This window comes from Polyodon spathula, chromosome 2 (genome assembly GCF_017654505.1).
Source record: "Polyodon spathula isolate WHYD16114869_AA chromosome 2, ASM1765450v1, whole genome shotgun sequence".
NCBI classification, from domain to species: Eukaryota; Metazoa; Chordata; class Actinopteri; order Acipenseriformes; family Polyodontidae; genus Polyodon; species Polyodon spathula.
Genome location: NC_054535.1, coordinates 105112249 through 105136361, shown reverse-complemented (window position 1 = coordinate 105136361; position 24113 = coordinate 105112249). Strand labels below are relative to the sequence as shown.

Genomic DNA, 24113 nt, shown 5'->3' with positions numbered 1-24113 from the left:
ACAGAACGAGAGTAACCTCATGGAACATGGACCACGCTGCTGCAGCTACAGAACGAGAGTAACCTCATGGAACATGAACCGCGCTGCTGCAGCTACAGAACGAGAGTAACCTCATGGAACATGAACCGCGCTGCTGCAGCTACAGAACGAGAGTAACCTCATGGAACATGAACCGCTGCTGCAGCTACAGAACGAGAGTAACCTCATGGAACATGGACCGCGCTGCTGCAGCTACAGAACGAGAGTAACCTCATGGAACATGGACCGCGCTGCTGCAGCTACAGAACGAGAGTAACCTCATGGAACATGGACCGCTGCTGCAGCTACAGAACGAGAGTAACCTCATGGAACATGGACCGCGCTGCTGCAGCTACAGAACGAGAGTAACCTCATGGAACATGAACCTGCTGCTGCAGCTACAGAACGAGAGTAACCTCATGGAACATGAACCACGCTGCTGCAGCTACTGCGAGAGTAACCTCATGGAACATGAACCACGCTGCTGCAGCTACAGAACGAGAGTAACCTCATGGAACATGGACCGCGCTGCTGCAGCTACAGAACGAGAGTAACCTCATGGAACATGAACCGCTGCTGCAGCTACAGAACGAGAGTAACCTCATGGAACATGGACCGCTGCTGCAGCTACAGAACGAGAGTAACCTCATGGAACATGAACCGCTGCTGCAGCTACAGAACGAGAGTAACCTCATGGAACATGGACCGCGCTGCTGCAGCTACAGAACGAGAGTAACCTCATGGAACATGGACCGCGCTGCTGCAGCTACAGAACGAGAGTAACCTCATGGAACATGGAACCGCTGCTGCTGCAGCTACAGAACGAGAGTAACCTCATGGAACACCGCGCTGCTGCAGCTACAGAACGAGAGTAACCTCATGGAACATGGACTGCGCTGCTGCAGCTACAGAACGAGAGTATGGAACATGGACCGCGCTGCTGCAGCTACAGAACGAGAGTAACCTCATGGAACATGGACCGCGCTGCTGCAGCTACAGAACGAGAGTAACCTCATGGAACATGGACCGCTGCTGCAGCTACAGAACGAGAGTAACCTCATGGAACATGAACCGCTGCTGCAGCTACAGAACGAGAGTAACCTCATGGAACATGGACCGCGCTGCTGCAGCTACAGAACGAGAGTAACCTCATGGAACATGGACCGCGCTGCTGCAGCTACAGAACGAGAGTAACCTCATGGAACATGGACCGCGCTGCTGCAGCTACAGAACGAGAGTAACCTCATGGAACATGAACCGCGCTGCTGCAGCTACAGAACGAGAGTAACCTCATGGAACATGAACCGCGCTGCTGCAGCTACAGAACGAGAGTAACCTCATGGAACATGAACTGCTGCTGCAGCTACAGAACGAGAGTAACCTCATGGAACATGGACCGCGCTGCTGCAGCTACAGAACGAGAGTAACCTCATGGAACATGGACCGCGCTGCTGCAGCTACAGAACGAGAGTAACCTCATGGAACATGGACCGCGCTGCTGCAGCTACAGAACGAGAGTAACCTCATGGAACATGAACCACGCTGCTGCAGCTACAGAACGAGAGTAACCTCATGGAACATGAACCGCGCTGCTGCAGCTACAGAACGAGAGTAACCTCATGGAACATGGACCGCGCTGCTGCAGCTACAGAACGAGAGTAACCTCATGGAACATGAACCGCGCTGCTGCAGCTACAGAACGAGAGTAACCTCATGGAACATGAACCACGCTGCTGCAGCTACAGAACGAGAGTAACCTCATGGAACATGAACTGCTGCTGCAGCTACAGAACGAGAGTAACCTCATGGAACATGAACCGCGCTGCTGCAGCTACAGAATGAGAGTAACCTCATGGAACATGAACTGCTGCTGCAGCTACAGAACGAGAGTAACCTCATGGAACATGGACCGCGCTGCTGCAGCTACAGAACGAGAGTAACCTCATGGAACATGGACCGCGCTGCTGCAGCTACAGAACGAGAGTAACCTCATGGAACATGAACTGCTGCTGCAGCTACAGAACGAGAGTAACCTCATGGAACATGGACCGCGCTGCTGCAGCTACAGAATGAGAGTAACCTCATGGAACTACAGAATAACCTAATGGAACTGCTGCTGCTGCAGCTACAGAATGAGAGTAACCTCATGGAACATGAACTGCTGCTGCAGCTACAGAATGAGAGTAACCTCATGGAACATGGAACCGCTGCTGCAGCTACAGAATGAGAGTAACCTCATGGAACATGAACTGCTGCGTGCAGCTACAGAATGAGAGTAACCTCATGGAACATGAACTGCTGCTGCAGCTACAGAACGAGAGTAACCTCATGGAACATGGACCGCGCTGCTGCAGCTACGGAACGAGAGTAACCTCATGGAACATGGACCGCGCTGCTGCAGCTACAGAACGAGAGTAACCTCATGGAACATGAACTGCTGCGTGCAGCTACAGAATGAGAGTAACCTCATGGAACATGAACTGCTGCTGCAGCTACAGAATGAGAGTAACCTCATGGAACATGGACCGCGCTGCTGCAGCTACAGAATGAGAGTAACCTCATGGAACATGAACTGCTGCGTGCAGCTACAGAACGAGAGTAACCTCATGGAACATGGACCGCGCTGCTGCAGCTACGGAACGAGAGAGTTGCCTAGTTTAAAAAAAACCCAAAACAAAACAACTGAAGAATCTGTCTCTGGAGACGCGAGTTGGAGTTTTTCTCAAGTGAAATGTGGTCATTGGTGGTCTTAACTTTGATCGCAGTGGACCTTGGCCCACTACCACCCAACCTGGCATAAATTGCCAGTCCCCGCACTTTCATTTGGGATTCATATGTATTTAGTAACATGTAAGTGAAATGAGCTTTATTCATGTCATTGCTTTTGTTGTTTATTGTTGTCCGTGCAAAGCAGTGAGCTGCATTCTGAAACTCAGTGTGGTCCTCTTCAGGTCTCTCGCATCTGTTTGGTCTAACAAAATACCAATTTGAAGTCTTTTAAGTTCAGTGGATGAGGTCTGGAGTTCAAACCCACAACCTCCAATGAGCCAGTTTGTGGGCATTTTGGTTTTTGTTGGACTATGGCTTGTGGGCAGACTTTAAAGAGCGGACCACAAAAACCATCTTCTTGATTGTTAGTAATTCATACCAGCCCTCAATGAAATGTGCATGTGGTCCATTTTTTCTTTTTAGTCTGCTAAAGTAACCAGTGCATTAAATCTTATCTGTGTTGCATGTTAAAATCACCGTATAGGTCTCACATTTGCAGAGTTGAAGGAATCACATGTTATTGCAAGCATGGATTTTTTTTTACCGATAATATAACGGTACTATGCGCGTTTAAAGAACGGTAAGGTACTCTGTAATTGTATATATGTTTCTACTATATTCTACTTCTATATTCTACTTTTAATTTAAAAAAGCATTAAAATACTACATGTTTACTTAATGAAATGTGTCTTCTAAAACAGTATCTCATTTACAGCAACTTGTTATAGCATCTGCAATGTCACTGCAGCAACCTGAAGAACAAAGAAGGCCTTCTAAAAATGAGTTCCAGCATTATCGTTATATAGTCCTTCATTTTAAGATACCAGTAATTGGAAGGAGTAGTAGCTGCAGTACACTTTGACGATAGGCATTTGCTAACTGTCAGTTTTAAAATGTAGATCTGGTTCACTAGTATAACACAGTGGAATGATCACAATATCATTTAGTAATTGTAGGACAGTATTGCCACGTGAATATTTTTAACAAAAAAGCTGAGACAAAAACGCCTTCAATTTAAAACTAGTTAATAGACTAGCAAGCATTGGCAAAATCAACACATCTTTTATATGGTGCAGAACACATTTATTTTAACATATTGTTTGGGGACGTTGCGATACCACACTGGGGATCGCATCATAAATTCCAGATTTTCTAAATCCACTGATGCAAATATCTGGTCTGCTTTTAATTTTTTCAAGCAAATTGGCTTCATCACACTGCCATTCTCATATTCACTTTGACACCCATCACATTCTGATATTCACTTTGACACCCATCACATTCTGATATTCACTTTGACACCCATCACATTCTTTTCCTTGCTTAGCGCTTCTTTAACCTGTGCTGCATACCAGTCTGTCAGGGGCCGGGATTGCTCACTGCATGCCACACTCTGATTGGTGGAAGAATTATTAGCGCTCCAATCAAAACTGCTAATAAAGCCAAAATAAATTCCCTGCCAGAATTTCCCGTTATACGGTACTTGTTATAGTAAGTGCTTCTTCTGAAACTTTGTGAGACTTGCACTTTATAGATCACTTCTATCTGTCTAGTTTCAGTAGGTGATTTAATGCTGTTTTTTGTTTTGGTACAGCCCTCAGAGTAACACGGAACGAGCTGGGATCTTTACGTTTTTCACTCTGTTCCGTTCGGAACAGGCATGCAGAATATCAAGGGCTGCTAAAAGCTCGAGCTTTTTGTTCCTCACACATTGTACCAATTATCCAAAGGAAGCTCTGCAAGAGCTTTTAATGAAATCCTTCATTTTATATTATCATTAGATTTAATACTGGAAAATCTTGCTAATGCTGGCATATGGGTTTTATATCCCTGTTTTTTTGTGTTTGTCTGTGTGTGCTTTACACATGTTTTTAAAGGTTGTGTATATAGATGTTTTAAAGGTTGTGTAAATAGATGTTTTCTATTTTTTGATTAATTGTCAGATTGCAGTATTTATACTATACAATACCTTCAAAAACAGATTGGAACTATTGGATTGTGGTCCAAGAAAGCATATTTGCTGCCTTACACACTTCTGATTTAGCTCTGATTGGAATTTTGGCCCTTGAAACACTTTTCAGGTTGCCAAATGTTTATTTTATATTCTCTCTGTGTTTTTTTCTATGCCATTTTTAAGTACACTCTCACAATAATAGTATTGAGGCGTGTGTGTGTGTGTGTGTGTGTGTGTGTGTGTGTGTGTGTGTGTGAAAATGGGATTTCAGCAACAGCAGGTCAGGTTCAAGCTGCACTCAACGCAAGAACTTCCACGTAGTTGGGTCTTACTGCGACTCCCCTATGGATGGAACTTACAAATTTTATACAATTTGCCCTGTTTTCTTAAAAAAAAAAAAAAACCTCTCCATAGACAGAGATTAACATCTACATTTTTTATAGTGTGGACTTTCAAACAAATTTAGGTTGAAGAAAAAGTGCCAGATTGCTGGGAACTCTGCAATCTTCGGGTCTCCAGATGGGTTGCCTACATCCTGGGAGATGAAAAGGTGCTCACCAGATTCACCAGGATTCAGCACCTTGGACAGCTACCCCACGGCTGTAGTCGCCCATTTCAGCTTCAGGACCACTTGCTTTAGACATTACGTGCTCTTTTCCATGGTCAACGTGGACTGGACAGCCCGACTTAAGTAGAGGTTCAGGTCATTATATCCTACGATATACCTACGATATAAAGCTACAGTGTCAGAGGACCACGCAACTCTGGGCAGCTTACAGGCAGGCCCACAGCTGCCCGGCCAATCTACAAGGGCTGCTGGTGTGTGGTCGACAAGGGCAGCGCTCGGCAAATTGTGCCCCAGGGAGCTCCCATCCATGGTTGGCAGTGGAATAGCCTGGACTCGAAGTGGCGATCACCAGGCTATAGGGCGCATCCTGCACTCCATGCAGAGTGCTTTTACTGGAAGGCTTTACTTCTGAAACGTCTGCACAGCCACTGAATGAAACTGACACCGAATGAAACTGACACCAACCTATCTATCATTTCGGTCACGCTTTCATAAATCGCAGTCTCTTAAATTTAAGCTCTACAGTGGCGTTTTAGGTGCAATCTAGAGCAAACCCAATCTGCTGATTTGTTTTGCAGTGATAATCTGACACAGCCACACACAATGGTTCTGAACATCAGACTGATATTAGGAGGCTGTATAATGAACTATTAATCACGTGTGTGGCCTAGCCTGTCCTTGAGGAGCACTGGCACATGCAGTATCTAAACATTTGATTTAATAAAGTCTATTTGCTCACTCCGTTATTATTTCTCATCTGGTTTGAGTTAAATGGGTTGGAATGAAGTTTGTTTGTTAAGGTAACAGGGTCCCACTCCTCCAGCTGGGCTCTTTAGTTAGATGTTTCAGCATGTCAACTTATTTATAGAGGTTTATAATAATCTAATAATTCACAAGACGTACTTATTACACAGAAAAGGTCACAGGGCAAGATGCCACCGCATGTCCCAGGCAGATTTATTTACCTATTAAAACATATATTGCACAAGATCAGTCAGGATGCAGCAATTTAATTATAGGAGTGTCTTCTGTCTATGGTATTGATAACAATACAATGTATAATTTGTAAAGTGAAGTCCATACTCATCAATTGAAATACTAAAACCATTTAAAGGGAACATAAGGACATGTTCCCATGTGTTGCTACAACTGTTTATGTAAGGTGTGTGTATTGTTTAATTTAATTACATTTTTTACATTTTGGCCATTTTTTTAAATTGCATTCCCTGCCTCAAGATGGCTTCCCTTGTACCCACATGGACTCTCAGACTATATTTCCCATCATCCTCCTGCTCACAAATGTAACTGAGATAGATTTACCAGTGAGCAGGAAGATGATGGGGGAAAAAAACTAAAACTAAAACAATACACACACCTTACATAAACAGTTGTAGCAACACATGGGAACATGTAACACAATAAAATAAAAAGGTCCTTATGTGCCCATTAACATGTCACCCTGCATCACTCTGCCCCCAGTAGATGTAGGAAATACATCAGTTGTGTTCCAGGATATTTTTGTGAAAATAAAACAGAACGTTCTTCAGATTTTATAGATCTTAAAAGCATGTACAAACAGGCTGTTTTTTTTTTTTTTTTTTTTTTTGCAAACCTGAAATGGAGAATCTGTCTGAGTTTGCATATTCAATTGTGGCAAAGTGGTTAATAGTGTGCAGGTGCAGGTGATCAATAAATAGAAATTATAATCAAGGTGCAATGTTGTTTTAATGGTTTTTAAATCCAATGCCCTGATGCCAAAACAACAGTAAATGATAACAATGGTAATGAAGCAATGCAGCGGCGTGTATTGGTTATTTGTAATCCGCAGGTTGGCCCCAAAATAATAACAGTCCTGTTTTTAATTCACCCACACGTAACACATACACAAACACAAACACCAGTCCACAGTGCGTGCATTAGTGCTTGTGGTGGATACAGTTCTTTAGTGACAACAGAAATACAGTGTTGTTTATCCAGGTTTAGTGCTGGTCTTTGGCGACAGCTCCGGATCGTGTTAGCCATCCAAATAATTACAAACAGTGTTAACGACAAACAAAAACATACAAAACACTCACATTTCACAGCACAGGTTCCCCTTCTGGTCATTTAATGTAAACATTCACAAAGGAACAGATCACATCACTATGTCCCCTTTTTATAACGTCACCCATGACCCCTTTGTCCACGCCGTTTCCTGTCCGAGTCTTTGGTTTCATGTACCGTAACTCTGCCCCCTTTCTAGATTGCTGACTTCCACCTAACCCTGGGAATAAACTGTCATACCATCCAGTTCAGGGTACTCCATTCCCTTTATACAGTGCCCTCGCAGGTGAGGAGGGAGATCTAACACCAAGAATCATTCATTGTCTGTCACAATAATACACTGGTTACTTGCAACAAAATTGGGGTGTTGTCTTGTACATCGGTCCGTATATTATATAATCTACTGGGCATATTTAATTAATTAAAATTACTTGTTTAATATCCTGTTGTGTGTATTCTGTATGATTCTGTATTGTTTCTGCTTGCATCATTGTTTGCCAAGCTTCTGATTTGTGGGAAGTGATGTGGGAAACCATATTGGTGTTGTAAAGAATTTAGTGCACAACTGAACACATACAGTATGCGCTTCAGCATGGGGTACAATGCTAAAGGGCTTCCCCACAGTCGTACCTGGGGAGTCTCCAGATGCTATTTTTTGAAAAGCCTCAAATCAGTGTATGTAAAGAATACAGAAGAGGGGTTGGTAAATTTTTGGGGGTGGTGTGAGAAGAACCAAGCTCTTTACACTCAGGACATGTTATATGTTGAATAGAGTGTTCAGTGTAGTGAATCTGCTAAATGTAATCACTGCTACAATTTGATTATTGTGGAATCTGCTCTACTCTGTTGTTTTTTGTTGTCGTGCTGCAGAGAAAATAATGAGATTTTGTTCAGCTTACCTCTCCGTGTTGGTGGTCTTATTGTAAAAGTTATTAGTGTACAAATGAAGAAATACACAACAGTGGCGACGAGGATTTACAGCATTCAAACTCAAGTGAAGTAAACAGAAACTAAATAAAACGAGAGAAAGCATTCAGCAATAACCTTGAGTGCTGTGACATTGTGAATACACGAGTTATTAAATGGTAACATGGCAGTCTACATTGAAAAGATTGATGATTTTGACCACCATGTAGAAGATTGGCCAACTTGTGTTCAGAGGCTGTAGCAGTTTTTTGAATTTAACGAGATTGATGAAACGAAGCAAGTCCCTGTACTGTTGAGTGTAACTGGAAGAAAGGCAACCTCACGGGTTCAGTCAAACTGTGTGACTTTTGCACATTTAGTAAGAGTTCTGGAGGATCATCTCCCTAAACTGCTGGAACTCCATGTAGCTGGGCATTGACCAACAGGTGCCAAGGAGTACATCAGATGTCCAGTTCAGCACCCTTACATCCATGGGAGTGGCCAGCTTCCCCCTGGCAACGTATCCATGTCGACTTTGTGGGACTGTTTATGGTGAAAGGTGTTTCTCCTAGTGGTTGATGCGTATTTCAAATGCCCTGAAGTTTTCTGCATGCCATCTACTACATCTGTACAGACTGCGGAAGTATTGAAGGTTTTTTGCCAGGACTGGAGTTCCTGAACAGCTGGTTACTGACCACAGTTTACTGCAGAGGAGTTCCAGATGTTCATGAAGAAAAAATGGAATTTGACATTGCAGCACATTGACACTCTACCATCCAGCCACAAACAGAGTGGCTGAGAGGTTCATGTAGACCTTCAGCAAGCTCTACAGGCCACGTCTAGTGAAAAAGCAACAGAGCTTTTTAGAAATACAGTACACTCTGCAACTAACCAGACACCTGCAAAGTTATGTATGGGTTGTTTGAACTTGTAAAAACCTGTTGTATGGAGTAGTCATTCAGAAACCCACACAGCCATATCTACCTCAAGTGTTGAGTCAGCTCAAAGAAGAGACCCCTCCGCGTCCTCAAGAGTGAGTTGTGGATACTCCACCTGTTAAGGAGACTTCGAAAGTAGCTGAGAGTGTTTACCCGGAAAGAAGACGTCAGCCACCTGAGGCACTTTATCTGTAATTGACATACCAGGGGCAACATGATGAATGTACATGGTTAAAGAAACAGAGAGACATGATCGTAAGGGGGGTGGGGATATTGTTACATGTATATTGAATAGACTCTGCTAATTGTATTCACTGCTACACTTTGGTTTTTGTGGAATCCGCTACACAGAAACTCCACAGAAAGTGAATTTCCCGGTCTCCATGTCGCTTGGGTCAGGAGAAAGAACCAGATCTCTTTCCCAGAGATCCTTTTTATAATCTTCAGTCTTCATTGGCGCTAAGTATGTGCTCCTCCTCCATAAAACCCCCACCTCATATTCACGTCAGGTCATCCAGATTTCTCCTGGGTTGCTTGGGTAAGGACTACGGCGCTTTGTTATTTTTGTTCAAGAAAAAAAAGTATAGAGTTAGTTCTTTTTTTTCCTCTTCCTCTTTTCTCGATTTTCTGCTTCTTTGCCTTCCATCTGTTCTAAGTGTGGTTCCCCACTTTTTCCAGCTTCTAACACAAATTTATGTTTAATGTGTGTAGACATGTCAGTCATGTCTACTCTCAAGGAAGTTCTTTCCCCTTTGGTGGTTCACTGTTCCAATAAAGGTCGTTCTACAGCACAGCCACTAAAAAGGCAGAGAGCCCCAGAGAACAACAGGGTCCTGGTTTTGCTCTTCCCAGGAAAAGAACGAGAAAATCTACACACTCCCACAGCAGCGGAGAGGGAGACATATCGGCGAAATCGGCGCCTTTGCAGCTTCTTTTCTTTCAATGGTTAAAGGAATATGAGCAGTCAAAGCAAGCTCAGTCTTTACAGTCTGTAACTCATACAGCAACTGGTACCGACATACCCAGAAGTACACAGGAGCAATACTTTCCAGGTGCCCCCACCCAAGGAGAAGATGAGTCATTGACTCCGCCCCCGAGGAGGACGTTTATGAGTATACAGACAGCCCCTCTCCTGTATACACAGATGCAGCTGCAGTACTGAGAAGGATTTCATTATCTCTCAAAGTACAAACCTAGACCTGTGCAGATCAGGATGACTTACTTAGCATTGTGGATGCAAGGGATAAAAAAAGCCTTTGAAGGGTTCTCCTTCCATTAGGCGATCTGGAGGCCTGTTGAAGCTATTTGGCAAAAACCAGCTACTTCTGCACCATGCCTGCCCAGAGTAGAGAAATTCTACAGGGTACCAGTGGATCATAAAAACCACCTTTTCAAACGGCCTAAATTGGATGCCATCAAGACTACACCAACTGCAGGTATGTCTTCTAGATCTGCTTCTTTGAATGGGTCTGATAAAGAAATAAATTGATAATTTCTTAAAAAAAAGATTACTCTGCCTCCACATGTAGCATGCGGATCAACAATTATCAGATCCATGCAGCTAAATACCAGCATATGCTGTGGAACCAGCTCTACAATTTTACAGTCACCTACACCTGAAAATCTGGAGGTGGCCATGCAGCTGGCAGAAGAAGGAAAAACACAGCTAAACTTCAGCTGCAAGCAACATGTGACACCACTGATACTAACGCCAGAGCTGTGGCTAATGTCATCTCTGCAACATGGTGCGTCCAAATGAAAGCATCTTTGTCTGCGGACACCCAGACAAAAATATTGGAGTTACGCTTTCAGGGTGATCTTTTATTTGGAACCAGCCTTGAGGACTGTCTGTCTGACATGAAAGAGGCTAGATAAGCGAAATCTTGCTTTACTACAGGGAGAGGTGCACCATGCAACAGGGTTTTTTTCAATAGGTAAAGGTCATTTAGAAACCAGCCACCTCAACCCTGGTTCAGCAGGCAGGGTAGCTTTCAATGTGGCCAGGAGTTCAGACCACGTAGAATAGTATGTGGCTATTATAAACAGGGAGGTAGACCCTCTACCTCCTCTTGACATTTTTCTCAGAATTCCAACCCCTTCCACTGCCAATGGAAGGAAGGGTGTCCCATTTTTTTAACCAGCTGGAAAAAAAATGACATTAAACCCCTGGGTCCTGAGGCTTACTCAACAGGGTTACATGATTCAGTTCCAGAAACACCATCAACAGGCATCATTCAGACAGTTTTAGACTAGTCAAGACCATGGGAAATCTGACAGCAAGAGGAAATAACAAATATGCTACATTCCCATGCCATAGAAGAGGTCCCTTTATCTTCACAGACCCAGGGCCATTTCTTATGATACTTTTTCATACAAAAGAAAAACAGGAAATTCAGGCCTATTCTAGACCTCAGGAACCTGAACAGTTTCATTCTTTCAGAAAAAATTCAAGATTGTATCACTGGCCATTATCATCAAGGCAGTTCAACAAGGGTACCCTGGTAAGGGCACCCCACGAATGAAGGATCTGGCCAGATATACTAGAATGGGCATTCAACTAACTAGGTCACCCAAAAATAGACCTGTTTGCAACAGCAGAAAATACCCAGCTGACACTCTTTTGCTCCCAGTTTCACCAGGACGCAGCAATAGCAACAGACAGTATGTCCATTGCATGGTCAAACGACCTGATGTATGCTTTCCCACTCTTACCTCTAATCCCGGAGGTACTCGGGAAGGTGAGAAGAGACAGAGCCAGTCTCATACTAATAGCCCTCTACTGGCCCAAGAGGATTTGGTTCTCGGAGATTCTACAACTAACCGAAACAAGACCCATGCACTTTCCACTAAACCCTGATCTAATATTTCAGAATAGGGGGAAAACTACTACACCACAATCCAGCACTTTTTCAACTTACTGCTTGGAGATTGAACGGCAACAACTGAGGAATAGGGGGCTATCTGAACAAGTGGTAAATATTTTACTCGCTTCAAGAAAACCATCCACCTTTCAAACCTACATAAGTAAATGGAAGGAGTTTGTCTCTTGGTGCAAATCAAAATCCATGCACCATTCAAACATTCCCCTCTCGGAATTTCTATCTTACCTTAGCCACTTATTCCATAAGGTTCTCTCCCTGTCCTCAATTAAAGTACATGTCGCAGCAATCGCCAGCATTTTACCTTCAGGGATAATCACCAAGTGGGCTCCCTTCCATTAGTTACCAGATTTATTAAGGGAGTGAACCACAAGGGATTATGAGCAACTGGAATTGAAGAAATACCAGGAAGGGTTAATTTCTTCTTCTCTGCTGATTTTGCTTGAGACAGTATACCCTGTAATCATTAGCCTTTTTTAGAATCACATGTGTTGCGGTCATGAGATCATCCTAACAGTATTTGTTTCTATAAGAGAAGGGTCTCTTTTTTTTCTGTATTCACCACATTACCCAGCTTCTTAATGTCAAGCTACTTTTGTGATGACCTAATCCTTTTTAACAGTTGCCAGGTTTCTAGTAAAAATTATCAAACGCTAAATAAAATGTTTACCTGCGTCTTTTAGCCTTTAATTTTTCATTTTATACATTCTGTTAAATAACCAGCAAGCACGTCAGTTTCTTAACGAGTTGCAGGATTCCTGGAGTCGTGTGTTTTTATAAAGGGAAGTAATGACTTGGAATCTGTTTGGTTTGAAGACAGCTTCTAAACTTGCCTATGTGATGATTGTCTGCTGCATGCTGCATCACGTAGACAAAGAAAGCCCTTTCAACGGCTCTTTAGGAAAATATGTTCCAAAAGATCTGTACAAGATTAGCCTAACCAGTGTTCTCTTTGTGGCTTCCTGTTTTGGAAACCGAATGCCTTCAGGATACACAGAATGTTTCAGTTTGGAAGAACATATCTGGTTTAACCCCTTCAGTGCCTTTTTTTTCAGGCCTCTGTGTCTGTAAATAAGTGGCAGCTGTGGCACTGTGCAAGTCCATGGGTTTTGCTATTGTGCTGTGTTAGAAAGCTCAGAACTTTCACCCACCAATCAGGAAGCTCCATTCCAGGGCACTGTCTCATATTAAGAAATGATTCAGCATCCTCAGCCAATCAGCTTCCAGCTATAGCGGGCATTAATACACAGTAGATGTCTGTTGGAACGTTAATGCATCACCTGTGAATCAAAATTTAACCCAATCCATGCAATTACTTTTTCATTCTGACTTGCAGTATTTTGAAGCGTAGTTCTCATCTATTGGGCAGTAAATACTAAACAAAGACACAATTGGTCCAAATAAATTGTATTATCCACCAAAACAAGCCATCAATACTTTGCATCAACGAAAGCAACCAATCCTGTACCTGCAACTGCCGAGTCAGCCACTTGCAGCCTGTCAGCTCAACTGGGGTGCAGACTCAGCATCTGTCAACAACAACATACTGAGACATGGGCTGTTCAGTAATATTGCTCCATTCAGAGATCTGGCGCTGTTCAGATAAAGCTCGGACAAGTACAGTTTTTGTTTCATAAAGTATTTTTTTCTTGAACAGTGTGTGAGCCTTTATGATAATTTTTGGGATGATTTTCCTAAAACTTTTCAGCGGAGGGGTACCCGGCCAATCATAAGAAGTTCAAGGTAAGTGTAGATTTCAAAGTTTTTTTTTTAAAAGAAAATAATAAGAAAAAATGTTTTCTAGTAGCTATGCTGCCCTCTTGATTGAAGGCTTTACCTTCAGCTCGGGACACATAACTCCAGTCGCGGTCAACTAACACATGGTAGAGCCTTCATCGACAGGCACTATCACTTCAGTAGATGACTGCAGAGACATTCAGCTAGAATGTCTGCCCTAATAAAAAGTGAAACGGCTGGAAAGCAAAACATTAAACTGGTTCATACGTTGGGCTTTTACCTTCCTGATGTGGTCAACTTCTCAGCGGTGATACCCTCCAATCAGGGGTCGATTGCTTAAAAAAAAGTATAGCATTGTGACTGGCGTAGCCCCTGCTTGCAGTTTGGGCAGCCATATTCCCTTTGGCTGTTGTTCAGTTTTCAACACCAGTCAGATCTCCCAACCGTAACCAAGTCTCTGCACATTTCGTGGTGGTGTCCATGGATCTCATCTGTGAATGTTAGATGAGCAAAGCTTCAGTTAAATAAGTTTTTTTTTTCCCGTCAGCAGTGATGATGTGATCGTTACGCTCTGCCCATACTGAAATAAAAAAACACAAAAACTCAACAAATGTTTCAGAAGCCTGACTTTATGCTTTAGTGTGAACACTTGGCAATCAAAGTGCCTACATTTGCTAGGAGTCTTTTGGTTCACATGCTTGGTAAACATCAATCTTTATAGTAACAGTTATGACATGAAATGAGTTGTTTATTTAATTAATGTATTTGCTTGACCTTTAAAGTCATACCATGAGAGAACCTTTTTTTTGTATGTTTTTGTTAGTCAAGCAGAGATTTGGATGACTTTTTCAGCATTGCTTACACTACCCAATCCAACATACTCCATTGTGCCAGAACTTAAAAAGAAAACAAAAAAAAACAGAAGAAAAAAGTACATTCAGTGACAAATGTTAATACTAAAAGTCTTTCTCAGTGTCATAAGTTTCTTTTATTATTTCCAAATGCACCACTATTGAATGTTTTATATTATATATTTCTTAGCAGATGCCCCTATCCAGGGCGACAATTGTTACAAAATATCACATTACAGAATATCATATTATAAAATATCACATTACAGATAAGAGCAGTTAGTTGTAAAGTATAGTAAAATCAGTAGAAAATAAGATAACATTTAAATTAGAACAAAATAAAGAATACAGTAATTAATTCCATTCACAAGTGAGTTTGACTAAGAGCAGTTAAATTATGGTAAAAATATTTGCTTATACAAGTCCATTAAGAGCACATAGTAAATATGATAAGTGGACAAGAATAATTTATAATAATAATACAGATACCTATAAGAGTAAAATCAAGTATTTATGAGCAGTGGTAGAATACGGCAGGGTATGGAGCAGTTCAATGCAAGTATAAGCTGATGTAAGTGCTGGTAAAATTGGGTGCTGTATAGTCGAGAGCATCGAGGTTTACAGCTGCTGGCTAAACAGGTGTGTCTTGAGGAGGCGCCGGAAGGTGGTCAGGGACTGAGCAGTCCTGATATCTGTGGGTAGGTTGGTACACCACTGAGGGGCAAGGGTGGAGAAGGAGCGGGCTCTGGAAGTGGGGGAGCGGAGGCACAGCTCATCTGCCGGTGGTGGAGGAGCGAAGGGGGCGAGAGGAGATGTAGTGTGAAATGATGGTCTGGAGATAGGAGGGAGCAGAAAGGTTGAGACAGCGATAGGCAAGAACAAGAGTTTTTAATTTGATGCGAGCAGCAATAGGGAGCCAGTGCAGAGAGGGGAGCAGGGGTGTAGTGTGGGAGAAACGAGAAACGAAAAGACAAGGCGAGCAGCAGAGTTGGAGGAGTTGGAGCGGACAGATAGCAGAGGCAGGGAGGCCGGCCAGGAGGGAGTTGCAGTAATCAAGGCAGGATAGTACCAGGGACTGAACTAGGAGCTGTGTGGAGTAGTTAAGGATGGGAATGTTTTTATACCTGCTGTCTGTATTGCTGACGGAGTGTTACAAATAGATAATGCAATACCAGTCTCTCAGTCATTTTGTTAACCTTTTACACGGCATCATTTATTATTGGGTGCTGACGCTGTGTTTGCGTACCTGGCTGCTTCACTGCAGCAGATGTTATGTTTCTCACACTGACTTGTGACCCCACAATCCAAGGTCTTGCAGATGTAAGACTAACAGATGCAACTCCCTAGTCTGACCTGCACCAAAAGGCTATACCCCACCCTGTCTGCAGCTCCAGTTCTCCCCCTTCCCTCGCCTTCCTGCTCCAGCTATACTCCAGCTACTTCTGGGGTGTGTCACTCCCTAGCTACAGCAGGCTGATGTCAGCTGTTTTCCATTGGGATCAAGAGGCACAATGGGAAACGTGGCGTCTGGGGGGTGGGAATCACATGCAGTAAGCTCACAGACCAAAGGGGAAAAGTATGTAGGGACTCTAAGGGAAGTGTGCCTAACAGAACAAACATCCAGGCTGTCATAGGCTAGGCTGCTAAGAATCTAAATGCAATCAAATATATATTACAAATGTTGTTAAAAGGACTGTGACATTAATTTGCAATGCATGGATTGACAGAGAAATGTGACAGATAGCTTATATACAGTTGCTGTCGGTTGAATTAGACTGCTAACTTTTTGTATGATACTTTCTGGGAAATGGAAGCAGGATTTTAATTTTTTTTATAATTAAATTTTGTGTTTATTTTATTTTTACAGTTTGGTTCTGTGACAGGGCAGCAGGTGTAATAAGAAGACAATAATTTATACAATAATAACCTTGAAGCATTTCCAATGGGTTTGCACAGAAGGTAGAAGACTTTCAATACTTATCAGGCGAGGCAATAAGCTGGTCAAAGTGTACAATGCTGTGCAAGCAAGTAAACATTTAGCAAAATCTGTTTTGATTTTGGAAAGCATTAATATTACTAACTATGTGTCTGCCATGAAGTAACCCATTCAGCTATTTGTAATTGGGGTAAAGTTTTCACTTTTAGTTTATCATTAACCCTTTCAGGACCAGACGTTTTTCAGTGGGATGCTCCCCCAGGACCAGGCATTTTTTGGCTGTATTTAACTCTCTTCCTATAAAAATTCATTAACAATCTATTTTTATACAGTAGCAATGGAAATGGTGTCCTTTTTTCAGAACACTGGGTAACATTTTTTTCCAAAGTTAAGTATTTTTTATTATGCATTCGGCTTAGAGATACATGTATAAAGCATGATATTCTATGACCTGAGGGACCTTACAATACTTCCTGAAAGTTTTGTTGAAAAATATTCATGTTTGTGCAAATTACAAGACACTGTTTCACCTGAGTGATTGCAATGACTTAACATATGTTTACTCTCAGGGTCTTTATAAGCAATAATGGACACGACTCTCGAAGTAAATATTTATAAATAAAGTATTAGTTATTCATTCCATTATTATCAGGAAAAAATGCCTACTTGATACATTTAGTTCATGAAATAGTATCTGCTTATATCCACTCGTTTCTTGATGTTTGTAAATGTAAAAACATACTGTATATATTAAAACACATGAGACAAAATACATGTTCTAATGTAATTATAAGTCAAATACGTCAGATCTGCAGTGTTTCCCCTTTTTTATTGGCTCTAAACAAGTTCCTGTGATGTTTTGTTTCTGCTTTTGTACCTGCGGGCTGCTGTAAACTGTCTCTGCCCTTTAGAAACCAAATTCCCCTTTCTGTGACTTCAGGAGACAGATAGCAGTTCAAAAAGTATTTTTTTTTCTGCACACCTCAAATATTTACAGATTTAAACAAAAAATGTAATAGTTGAACCAAATGCAAAATAAGGCAGTACCCGAGCTACAGTATCACGGTGCAGGACAGAGAGCACAACCCTGGGAGTTGTCACTCGGCTCCTCTTGTATACAGTGTGACCTGGTCCAATTGACAGTAAATCAGCTAGATCCTGGCCACATTGTGCACATGGGTTTTTGCAGGGATGGGATTTTCTTCTGTTTCTGGTCTCTGTGTTGCGATTGTATAAAATGACTGCGGTTTTAAGTTACTTCTTCTATCCTCATAACTCATACCCTTTATCCCAGAGATTAGTCTAGTTTCTCTTGTGCTCTCCAAAGCCACAGTGTACAGGCCCTGCTTAGCTACTGTTCTGGAGGTGTGTGCGCAGGCATTACATACCCTTTGAAAACCTTTCTCCACTTGCACTTCAGCTCCATTTACCCCAACTGGGACAGACCTCACCAATGGTCAAATAAATCCTTCCTGGCACCATTTTGATAGCTTACAGTCCGATCCCCTTTTTGCTCTTCTTTAAAAGAAATACATCTGGGTCTGCTGTGCTCTGGAGTTTCGAAAGCTGGTTCAGTTTATTTGATATATGCTGTGGGTTAATTGTTTCAGTGTGCTGCCAGGTAATTTTATTTATATGGGTGCCTCGAGTGATGTATGAGTTCAGACAGAAGAACCAGATGTAAGGCCCAGGGATTGTGCTGTTAACGGTTTGTGTTCCAGATTTGAGAGTCTTTATGTGGATGGCACAAACCTGCAATCTGTTAACTGCTAGTGTTGGATGTGTAGTCTAGTAAATGTAATGACAAATGTAGTGGTCATTTTGGGCTTGTTTGGGAAATTGTAATTGCAGTATGACTTTTTGTACATTTCTTTAAAAATAAAGTGCCAAACATCAGAAATGAGATTCCACAGACAACTTGGTTTAAGTAGGACTCCAGCACAATTTTATCAAGTACACCTATTAAGGCTACTATGGGGGCTTTTTCTTTTGATTACCTTACAGGAACTGACAGAGCTAGTTCAACATATGAGAGCTACTACATGCTCTCTTGATCCTATTCCTACAAAAAAAAAAAAAAAAAAAAAAAAAAACAATTAAAATATGTTCTTCGTGTTATTAAGACCCACATTTAAAAAATGATTAGTGGTTCATTTTCCTCCAGTGTAGTTCCCTCAGCACTAAAGGTAGCTGTGGTAAAGCCTATGCTTAAGAAACTCAATTTGGACCTAAAGTCCTCAATAACTATAGGCCAATCTCCAACCTACCATTCTTAGATAAGGTTCTAGAGAGAGTTATTGCAATTCAATTAAAACATTTCTAACTCTTAATGGTATATTCAGTCTGGTTTTCGTGCTGCACAAGCTCTGACTCGGGCTTTCCATCAGTATTAATCCATCAGCTTGACCCTTGCAGTCTCTCATCAAAACTTAAACTAGAAATTAAGAGTTTGGGGGTCATCTTTGATCCTGACCTCTCGTTTGAGAAGTTACTAAAGTATCTTTTTACCATTTGAGAAATACAGCCAAACTTAGATCAATTATTTCTGCATCTGATGCCGAGAGACTAATGCATGCCTTTGTTTCATCTAGAATTGATTATTGTAATACACTTTTTTATGGTGTCCCAAAACATGTGGTATACCGCTTGCAGCTTGTTCAGAATACCACCACTAGAATTCTGACTTAAACCAGGAAAAGTGAACATATTACCCCTGTTTTGGCCTCTTTCCACTGGCTCCCTGTGCAGTATAGAATCGATTTTAAGATTTTGCTGTTAATTTACAAGGCTCTTAATGGATTAGCACCTTGTTATTTGCAGGAGATACTGACCCTGTATCTTCCAAACCGCACTCTGAGATCACAGGATGCGGGGCTGCTGGTTATTCCTAGAGTCAACAAGCTGGGACCGTTACAGTTTAAGTCAAGACTAAAAACACACTTTTATAAAATGGCTTTCTTATCTTAGTGTAGAATTGAGTAGATCTTGCAGTAAGTTAGATACATTAGACACAATTAGGTAACAAATAAATAGTGGTTCTGTTAATTAAACAATTGCTAAGTAATAATTAAGCAAGAGGTCTCTGCTTTAGCAAAGCCCAGAACTGGAAATCATTTCTTGGCATACACACCATTCAGTGCTTTAAGAACAGGGTGAGGGTCACAGACAGCGCAAGCCTGTGAGTCAACTGCTGGGCTGATATTTGCTATCAAAACAAGATCAAATCTTAAGATGGTTTATAAAAATTGCCAAACTTGCAGTAGGCCTATATGACACAACACGAGTGGGGATTTAAAAAAAAACAACAGAACTGTTCTAGTATTTCATGGACAGTAATCTTTTTAAATGAATTCAATGAAAAATGAACAATAGAGAATGCAGGTATTGTAGACGCCAGTGCTCTGCATAGTACGTCATCGTTTAGGCACCATGTTGGCCAGATGTGTAACAGAAGTAATGTTTTACTCAAGACCACACTTGAATAAAAAGATATGATCTCAATAGCAGCATGAATAAGTGGGCCTACAGACACACCGCACGTAGTCTGTGTAAATGCAGCTGGGTGCACAAACTGTGACCTTACTGACCTGATTCAGACATTGTAATAGCAGGCTAACGTGTCTTGTAACTTCTGGCATTAATAGGTGTAGAAATACAGAGGATTTATGTATCGGAGAATGTGTACGTGGCTTTCTTGGTGACCACTAGAAACCAGACAATCACAGCAGCCCAAGTGGAAGGAGTAATCCTGCAATCTGAGTCAATGAAGCCTTTCCTGTTTGTTTCACCATTTCAGTCTACAAAAGCATAACTCCTCATGACAACCTCTGACTTTTTGAATACCAGTAAATCAAATTCCAGTAGGGGAAGCTTAGAACTAATCGCTTCATAACCTGCATAAACAAACTGCTTCAGGTCTTACTGTTTGAAAGCAGAGTAACGTCTAAACGGATGTGTTTGGGAACCAGACGCAGTTATTCAGCTACAGTTAAAACCTGAAACACATTGACTGAGTACCTGTGCACGTGTAGAAAGAAATACATTGTGTTCAATAACAAACAAAAAAATCTGATATTGTTCAATGCTGTGATTTGTTGAACAAGATCACATGACCGTGCAGTAAGAATTGTCTGTGACATCATAGACCAACTTACCTTAACTGATCTATTAATATTACTATGCCTTAATAATAATAATAATAATATAATAATAATAATAATAATAATAATAATAATAATAATAATAATACATGCTTTTAATGACTGGTCGAAACAAAGAATCTTTAGCCTGGACTTTAAAATTGAATAAAGTCCAAAGGCATTTTTATGCCACAGTTAGAAACGCTGAAGGAAATGATTACAGCATCTCAAGTTTTTTGGGCCTCAGAGCTGGCAAAAATGAATAGTGTTTCTGTGGGTAGAAATGTCAACATAATATCTGAAATAGGAGTTTAAATCGCCCAGCTCTTGGCCATTTAACTCCAGGCTTGTGCCAGTTGAGGTTCTTTTCTCTCTTACACTGGTTCATCTGACTGACTTTGTAAGAAGTACTGATCAATGCGAGGCCCTTGTCCCTTCTCCCTCAATCATTTCATTCTCCCTTGATGACTCTTCAAACCCCTGACTTTTGTTGCCTTGCTCCAGCCGCAGACACAAACCTGGAGTTCCATGTGTTTGCTAACTGCAGATCTTGAACTAGTCTTTTGTGAAGTACTCTCCATTCTCATATCCGTTTCCGTTCCTAAGCCATTAACCATGTTATCCATAGTTGAGTCATCTTCCGCCCCCGCTCTCGCAGACTCTAGTGGTATTTTTCTCTTTTAATTTCTTAGAAGCCTTGGTTGGATGTCTCAAGCATCCTGTTTACCTTTGAAAACTCAGAGCTGGATACTGTTGACAAGGGTAGCTAACCCTTGCCAGCCTCAATGGGGTCTCTTTCCTCCTTCATTCTTCAGTCAAGTCCTCCTATCCCAATTCTTTGTTCTAGGCTATATAGAGTCAGTTCCTTCTTATTTTCATGATTTAAAGTTTGGTAGTTAATGATACTTCTTTCTTGTTTCAATCCAAGGGTTAAGTATATATGAATTGGGTATACAGACATGAGTTTTGTTCCAGATCAAAGTAACAATAAAACAAGGTTTGGAGCATTAGCATCTCACCACTTCTTTTTGAAGTCCCAGCAGGTTTAAATCACGCTGTCTTTACGTGTTACACAAGGTCACAGTAAAGAGCCTGTGGAACAGAACGGTTGTGTAAGATGTTAATCAAACAGACGGGTTTGTTTCAAGGATGACCTACAAGGTTGGCAGTGAAAATAACGTCTTTGCAAACCACATTAAACCTGATGCATTCCTTACTGTAGACAACTAAAGTCAAAGCAGATTAAGAAGGATACCTTGAGGTGACAACGGAACACTTCCTGGTGCCACTCCGAACTCTATGTGTGTCCCTGTGTGTTTGTGTGTGCGTGTGTGTGCTTGTGTCCCTGTGTGTGTGTGTGTGTGTGTTTGTGCTCCCGCAGTAGCTACTGTGCTGTAAGTGCTACAGACAGGATATCCAGTATTACATTGCAATAATGTGTTTGCAGTCTGTCTGTTAAAAGAAACAATAGTCATATACTTGTGAATTGTTGGTACCCACAGTTCAGAGAAACCAACCACCAGTGTGAAGTAGTTATTTGCTGATCTGTAAAGATGACAGTGTTTAAGTGCTTCTTGCATTTGATCATGTGGTACAGTACTGTATATATCATGTTGGCTATAAAGTGTCAATAATATTCGTGGGTTAATTGAAACTGAACAGAACCATAAAAGTGTGTTAATTAAACAATATGAAACAAAGCTGTCCTGCATTTCACACTTCTACACAATTGAATACCAGTCAATGACTGTCAAATAGCAGTTTCTCTGACAGTGTGATTTAATAGAAACTGAGTGTGGTCCTACCTATTTAAACTGCATGTATTTTTGTATCTGTAAGTATTTTGTCTTTTCCTTGTGCTGTATGGTATACCCTTTTGGAAATTTTGGGAGAATTTGTGCGTCTTAAGTACAGATTGCACAATACATTCTGTGCAATCTGCGCAGCTCTACTGCTCCTGTGCTACTTGATTTAAATCTGTTGATACGGCAGTACTGTGTAATTGAATTTAACAGTGTTTTTTAATTGAATTGTTTTCAGCACAGAGTGTATGAAGAGTTTGAGGACCCTGGTGCAGGCTGCAGCATCACTACTGGACCTGAAGTGATTTGTTACGAGTACCATGTAGTGTACTCCAGCAGCTATCAATCACCGGTGCTTTACTGCAGAGCTTGCAAGTTAGGTAAAGTACAGTGGAGTATTGATCATTGTGCAATGTGTACAAGTGTGTTCAATGAAACAGGACATGAGGATAACACTTTTGTTTATTTTATCACTCCCACTCCCCCAAGATGGCAGGCCCTTCTCTCTAGAGGAAATCTGGGAAAGTGTTCATGATAACTACAAGGATCGTTTATTGCAAGGAACTTGGGACACCATCACCCAGCAGGTAATCCCAGTGACTTTACTTACTGTTTGGTGCTGTTTCAGGTATGCGGTACACGTTACATTACCATATTGACATTGTATTGATAGGAAGATTTTTTTCCCTAATATTCTAGGGGATGCTAAACTTTTGTCCAGAACTGCATGTCTGGAGAACCACTTATTAAACTGGCATTATCATGTTATTGGGAGTATTGGATTGTAGGGCTCACTGGAGGGGTCTCTTTGCTTGTAAATGTCATGTTTACATGTGTCTTTAGTACACAAGAAGTTATTCCTCACACCGTGAATCAGTCATTGCAGTGTGCTTTACCGTGAAACTAACATTACAACTTCTCACCTCCGTACCTAGGTCTTAATGCCAGTTATCCACTTTTCAATATTTCATTTCATGTTCAATCTGTACTATTCTGTACATGCTGTTGATGTACCTTATGGGTCATCTGATTTTGAATGTTACTAATATGCTTGTTTTTTTATTTTATTTTTAGGCTCAGCTCACCACTACCACCCCTACGCTAACTCGAGCGGCGCAGCTCTGGGCAGCTTACAGGGAAGCCCGCAGGTGCCCGGACCGACTGCAGGGGTCGCTGGTGGACACCCTGGCCGACCTAAGCCCTACCCTGCCGGGCGGCACTCGGCCAATTGTGCACCGCCCCTTGGGAACTTCTGTCCACTGTCAGCAGTGGAATAGCCTGGACTCGAACTGGTGATGTCCAGGCTATAGGGCGCATCCTGCACTCCATGCGGAGTGCCTTTACTGGCTGCACCACTCGGGAGCCCCATGACATACTTGTTTTTAGCCACAGAGCCCGTCCTCCTCCCCTTTCCCTCTGCATCTAGTCTAGCTGGGGGCAGTTCCTGTCTCAGTTCAGTGCAGTTGTCTCGAGCCCTGCTTGTTACAGCCCAGATGAAGCTGTGATGGTTGGCTTCCTCCACGATGGGGAGTCTACCCTGAGTCACCGTCGATCCCTTTCATGTGTCCTGAGG

At 41.8% G+C, this 24113-nt stretch overlaps 1 long non-coding RNA gene across 1 annotated transcript; it reads left to right on the top strand.

The window, feature by feature from the left end:
• The first annotated feature begins 22796 nt into the window (after positions 1-22796).
• Positions 22797-23649, top strand: LOC121306317. Its single transcript, XR_005948187.1, has 3 exons — positions 22797-22920; positions 23030-23127; positions 23615-23649. It is a non-coding gene; the product is annotated as an uncharacterized LOC121306317 (long non-coding RNA).
• Positions 23650-24113: the final 464 nt, after the last annotated feature.